Raw genomic sequence first — 5,937 nt, 5'->3', positions numbered from 1 at the left:
TCATCTTTAAGTTTTTACTTCTCATCTTTTAATTTCCACAATAGATTGTACAATCTTTCATGCCTCTCCTTCTAATTTAAAATATTTGTGGTCTTTACAATTGTTGTAATGCTGATGAACATTAAATTTCTTTAATATTGATATTTAGTATTGCAAAGCAGGCAAATCATATATTCTTTAGCAGAAATAAGATAACAATGTGATTCCCAATCCTCATTAAAAAATATGTTTTCTTCCTTCAGCATTCTCTCAGTCTTTGATGTGATGGACTATTTAGCAGAAAGAAATAAAAAATACTGTCAAGCTGTGTCAACTTTCACTTCAAACAGAAGCACAGTGCACTGTTGTCAAAAGTTGATAACAATCTGGCATACTTGATCATCATAAGCTCTTCTCAATCAGCCTTATACAGTAGCAGGGCGAGTCGAATAGGAAAATTAGAACTAAATCAAGAACATAGCAGCCATCAATTTTGCCCTTATGGCTTATCTAATGTTCTAATTGTGCCAGTCAATCTGAGAAGATTATTTCAATGGGACTTATTTCATTCTTTTGTATTTTAGATATATTCATTTAAAAAATAAAAATAAAAAGGCAAAAGATACAAAAATATTAATAAAAATAAAAGGATTTGTTCTGTAAAATTTAGATTCAGTTAGAAGGACACATATGGCTGTAACGATGCAGGTTTCTTGCCCTTGGACTACAAATACAATTATGTACAGTACATAATACTTGATAATGATAATAAAGGACTATATTACTGGTTTAGGTACTTAATATACTCTACTATATTCCTATTTTAATGTTAGCCTATGCTTCAGCTACTTATTTTTTAAAATGTTAACTGTAAAAGAGCTTCAGGGAGGTCCTTCAAGAGGTATCATATCCCAAAAGAAGGCATTATCACAGGAGATGACAGCCCATGTGCATTATTGTCACTGAAGACCTTCCAGTAGGATAAGATTTGGAAGTGGAAAACAGTGATATAGATGATTCTGACCCTGTTTAGGTCTACAGGATAATGTGTGTTTGTATCGTAGTTTTTAACAATAAAGTTTAAGAAGTAAAAAAAATTAGAAAAGAACTTATATAATGAAGATATAAGGCAAGAAAGTATTTTTGTACAGCTGTACAACGTACTTATGTTTTAAGTTAAGTGTTATTACAGAAGTCAACAGTTAAAAATTAAAAAAAACTTATAAAGCAAAAAAAGTTACAATAGGCTCGGCACCTGTGGTTCAAGTGGCTGGGGTGCCAGCCACATACACCTAAGGTGGCGGGTTCGAATCCAGCCCGGGCCCACCAAACAACAATGATGGCTGCAACCAAAAATTAGCTGGGAGTTGTGGCGGGTGCCTATAGTCCCAGCTACTTGGGAGGCTGAGGCAGCAGACTCGCTTGAGCTCAGGAGTTGGAGGTTGCTGTGAGCTGTGATGCCACAGCACTCTACCCAGGGAGACAGTTTGAGGGTCTATCTCAAAAAAAAAAAAAAAAGTTACAATAAGCCAAAATTGATTTATCATCAAAGAAAATAATTTTTGATAAAATTGGTATAGCCTGTGTACAGATTATAAAATCTATAATAGTGTATAGCAATGTCCTAGACCTTCACAGTCACTTAGCATTCACTGACTTATCTATAGAAACTTCCAGTCCTACAAGCTCTATTCATGATAAATGCCCTATATAGGTGTATCTTGTTTTGTCTTGTATTTCATTTTTTAACTGTACCTTTTTTTTATGTTTAGATAGGTTTATATACACAGATACTATTGTACTACAACTGCCTACATTATTCAGTATATTAACATGCTGTATAGGGTTTTGGCCTAGAAGCAATAGCCTATACCATATAGAAATTAGATTTGTGTGAGTACATTCTATGATTTTCCCATAATGAAACTGCCCAGCAATACATTTCCCAGAACGAATACTTGTCATTAAGCAATGTATGACTGCATTAAACAAGTGTAAAGGCTTTTACACAGAATAACAAAAATCACTTTAGCAAAAGGACATCTGCACCAGAATGTTTATTGCAGCTTGATTCACAATTGCCAAGATGTGGAAGCAACACAAGTGCCCATCAAAACATGAATCGATCAACAAACTGTGGTATATGTATACAATAGAGTACTAGTCAGCCATAAGAAAAGATAGAGACTTTAGTTCTTTTGTGTTTATCTGGATGGAGTTGAAACAATTCTTCTTGGCAAAGTATCCAAAGAATGGGGAAAAAAGTATCCAATGTATTAAATATTAATATGAAATCAATATGTAAACAACTACATGCCCACATGAAAGAAAAAACACAAGTATAGTCTAACAATGAGAAGGGAAGGAGGAGGGTGTGGAAGGGGAAGAAGGGAGAACGATTAGTGGGATTTCACCTGATTTGCGCAGTATGAGGGTGTTCAGCATGTGCCCGGCGTTAAGAGCTCAACTACAACTTGAACTTCACTTTAGAAATGGAAACAATGTAACCTAAACATTTATACCTTCATATTAATATGAATTTTTTAAAAGTGTTAAGGCTAAAAATTAATTGGCTGACCATTCAGTTTAAGAAGTTAGAAAAATAATAGAAAAATAAATCTAAAGAAAATGTAAGAGAAAAACAAAAATAAATGCATAAAGTGGAAAGCAAATAAGAATAAGGGAGTTAGATAAAGTAAATTTTACTTTGCAGAGACTGATGAAATTAATCAAAAAGAAATAAATAAAAATACAAAATGGTAAAAGAGGAAAAAGGGAAAGTAAATAATACATGATGCTAGGAATGAGAAAAACTTTATCCTTATTAATTCAAACCTTAGGTAAAAGGACTCAGTAAAAGTGTCTCAGGAATAAAGATAATGTCCAAATATTAAGGAAATGGAAACAGTATTTTAAATATTATTAAAATGGAAACTTCAGGACTAGAGAAAACTTCACTCTTATATTAATGAGGTCTATCAGCAATCAAGAAATAGATAGTTTTGGCTTGGTGTCTATAGCTCAGTGGCTAGAGCACCAACCACATCAACTAGAGCTGGTGGGTTCGATTCCAGTCCAGGCCTGCCAAACAACAATGACAACTACATCCAAAATATAGTTGGGTGTTGTGGCAGGCACCTGTACTCCCAGCTACTTGGGAGGCTGAGGCAAGAGAATCATTTAAGCCCAAGAGTTTGATGTTGCTGTGATGCCATGGCACTCTACCCAGGGCAACAGCTTGAGACTCTGTCTCAAAAAAAAAAAAAAAAAAAGAAAGAAAGAAATAGTTTCAACTTTTCACATACTAGTGCAGAGTATAGAGAAAGAGAGAATACTCCCAGGTTCATTTCTCTGAGACTGGTATAACCATGACATGAGAGGCTTACAAGGAAAAGGAAATTGATGAAAAATAATAAACAAATTATCAGTAAATCAAATCAACTATACAAAGTGTTCGACACCATGAAGCTTGCTGGGCTTATCCTGGAATGTAAATTGATTTAATACTCCATAAACAATATTAGACTTAACCTGATTCTATACCCCATTTCACCATCAACCCACAAACATGCAAGGATCTATGTGTAATTAATTATTTGGGGGAAAGTAAAACCAATAAAGAGAGAAAGCCAATACAATTGAACATTCTCAATGGCAGGCAATTTGGCTTCAACCACTCTAGATCCATCTATGAAGCCAGAATCTGAGAATTATTCATTACAAGGAGAGAAGTTGAAATTATTTTAGACTGGCTTAGGTTGCTCCTTGGGGCATTAATTCATTCTCCCTTTCTGTCTGTGCATAACCTCTAAGTAGATAAGGTCTTCTACTATGGCATCAGAAAAGTTCTCAAGGCAGAAAGAGAGATAAAAAGTTAATTTGAAATGAGAGATATCAGGTAACACCAGCACAAAGCTGCCACAACAAGTGGAGGAAAAGATGGTCTTAAGGATACAGAGTGTAGCTAAATGGTATAAAATATGATAATTCACTACATTAATAATTTAAAGAGAAAAATATCATCTAAAGAGCTACATAAAAAAAGTATTAGTGCTCGCATCGGCAGCACATATACTAAAATTGGAACAATACGGAGAAGATTAGCATGGCCCCTGCGCAAGGATGACACGCAAATTCGTGAAGCATTCCATATTTTTCAGCTGATTAAAGTGTCACCTGACTTAAAAAAAAAAGTATTAGATAAAATTAAAAAATCATTCAAAGTAAAAACTAAACAAACTAAAATACAAGAACACTTCCTTAAATTGGTATAAAGCATTTAAAAGAAACTCCTTCAACAAACAAACAAAATTATTCTGAGAGCAGGAACAAGAAATGACAACTCCTTAACAAAAAAAAGAATCCTATCCAACATTTTATAAGAAGTCCTGGCCAGAACATGAGGGAAGAAAAAAGGAAAGGCAGGGAATAATGATTGAAAATAAAGAGGTAAAATGGCCATTATTAATAAATAAGGTTATCTTTACAGAAACCCAAACTAATATACTAGTAAATAATTAGAGCAAGAAAATTTGGCAAGACTGTGGGGGACATAATAAAATACTCCAATTAATTATATAACAGTTCTACATCTCAAGAGAAAAAAGTTAGAAAATGCAAGAATAACTTTAACAGTAGTATCAAAAACATCAAATAAATTGCAAACATTTTATGCAGATAATCACCAAATTTTAGAAAAATGGCATAAACACCTAAATAAATTGAGAGATATGCTGTGGCCAGGATTGGAAGACTCAATATTATAGTAATGCAAATCTGTTTCAAATTAAAATATAAATTCAACACACTATCAAATAAAATCTTAGTGTGTGCATGTGTGCATGTTTGAAAGCTAACAATATGATTCTAAAATTTATATGGATAGACAAAGAACTGAAAATAGTCTTAATAACCCAGGAATAGAAACACCATTTATCAAGAGCTTTTACAAAGCTATAGTGATTAAGATAATTTAGTAACCTCTTTTGGCAAAGAGATAGACAAATTAATTAATGAAATAGAAATAAGTGCCCAGGAAGAGACCAATACATATATTAACACTTGATTTATGACAGAACTGGCACTGCAGATCAGTGAGAGAGGATGAATATCTCAATAGTCCTGCAAAACTTTGTTTTCCATGTGGGAACTGAATCCTATCTTTTGTGTCATAAACACACAAATGAATTTTTTTTTTTAATTTAAACATAAAAAGCAAAAAAAAAAAAAAACCTTGTAGGAAACACTGTAGTAAAGTATCTTTCTGAATCTAAGATAAAAAATAATTCATTAAATAAAACACACTAACCCCAAAACATAAAGGAGTCCAGACACAGTGGCTCACGTCTGTAATCTCAGTGCTTTGGAAAGCCTCGTTGAGAGGATTGCTCAAGGCCAGGAGTTTACGACCAAGTTCAGCATCATAGCGAGACTCTTCTCTACAAAGAAGTTAAAAAATCAGCTGGCCATAATGTGTGCCATGCTACTCAAGAGGCTAAGGGAGGAGGATCATTTGAGCTCAGGAGTTGGAAGTTGCAAAGAGCTTTGATTACACAATTGCACACTGTGTTCCAACCTGAGCAAAAAAGTGAGACTTTATCTCAAAAAAAAAAAGAATAAAAGAAAAGATTATAAAATTTGACTATACTTAAATTAAAAACTTCTGTTCACTGGAACATGTCATAAAGTGAAAAGACAAATCACAGACTGAGAGAAAACATTTACCACACATAACTGAAAAATGATGAGTGTTCGGAGTATATTTTAAATATCAATAAGAAAAATATTAAAACTTATAGACAAGCAGGCAAAAACCTTGACCAGTCACTTCATAGAAGATAAAGCATGAATGGCCAATGAGCATGTAAAACAACCCTTTCTTTCCCTTTGCAAGGGAAATGCAAAACTCACACAAATGTAATACCATTTCATACCTACCATATTGGAAAACATTTAGAA

The 5,937-nt window shown here is 33.4% G+C and overlaps 1 non-coding gene across 1 annotated transcript; it reads left to right on the top strand.

The window, feature by feature from the left end:
- The first annotated feature begins 4,029 nt into the window (after positions 1 to 4,029).
- Positions 4,030 to 4,136, top strand: LOC111728432. Its single transcript, XR_002775729.1, has one exon. It is a non-coding gene; the product is annotated as a U6 spliceosomal RNA (small nuclear RNA).
- The last annotated feature ends 1,801 nt before the right edge of the window (positions 4,137 to 5,937 follow it).

This window comes from Otolemur garnettii, unplaced genomic scaffold (genome assembly GCF_000181295.1).
Source record: "Otolemur garnettii isolate 467f Iridium unplaced genomic scaffold, OtoGar3 scaffold00157, whole genome shotgun sequence".
In the NCBI taxonomy this organism is placed as follows: domain Eukaryota; kingdom Metazoa; phylum Chordata; class Mammalia; order Primates; family Galagidae; genus Otolemur; species Otolemur garnettii.
The sequence above is the reverse complement of the archived record's forward strand: the minus strand, read 5'-3'. Positions and strand labels throughout refer to the sequence as shown.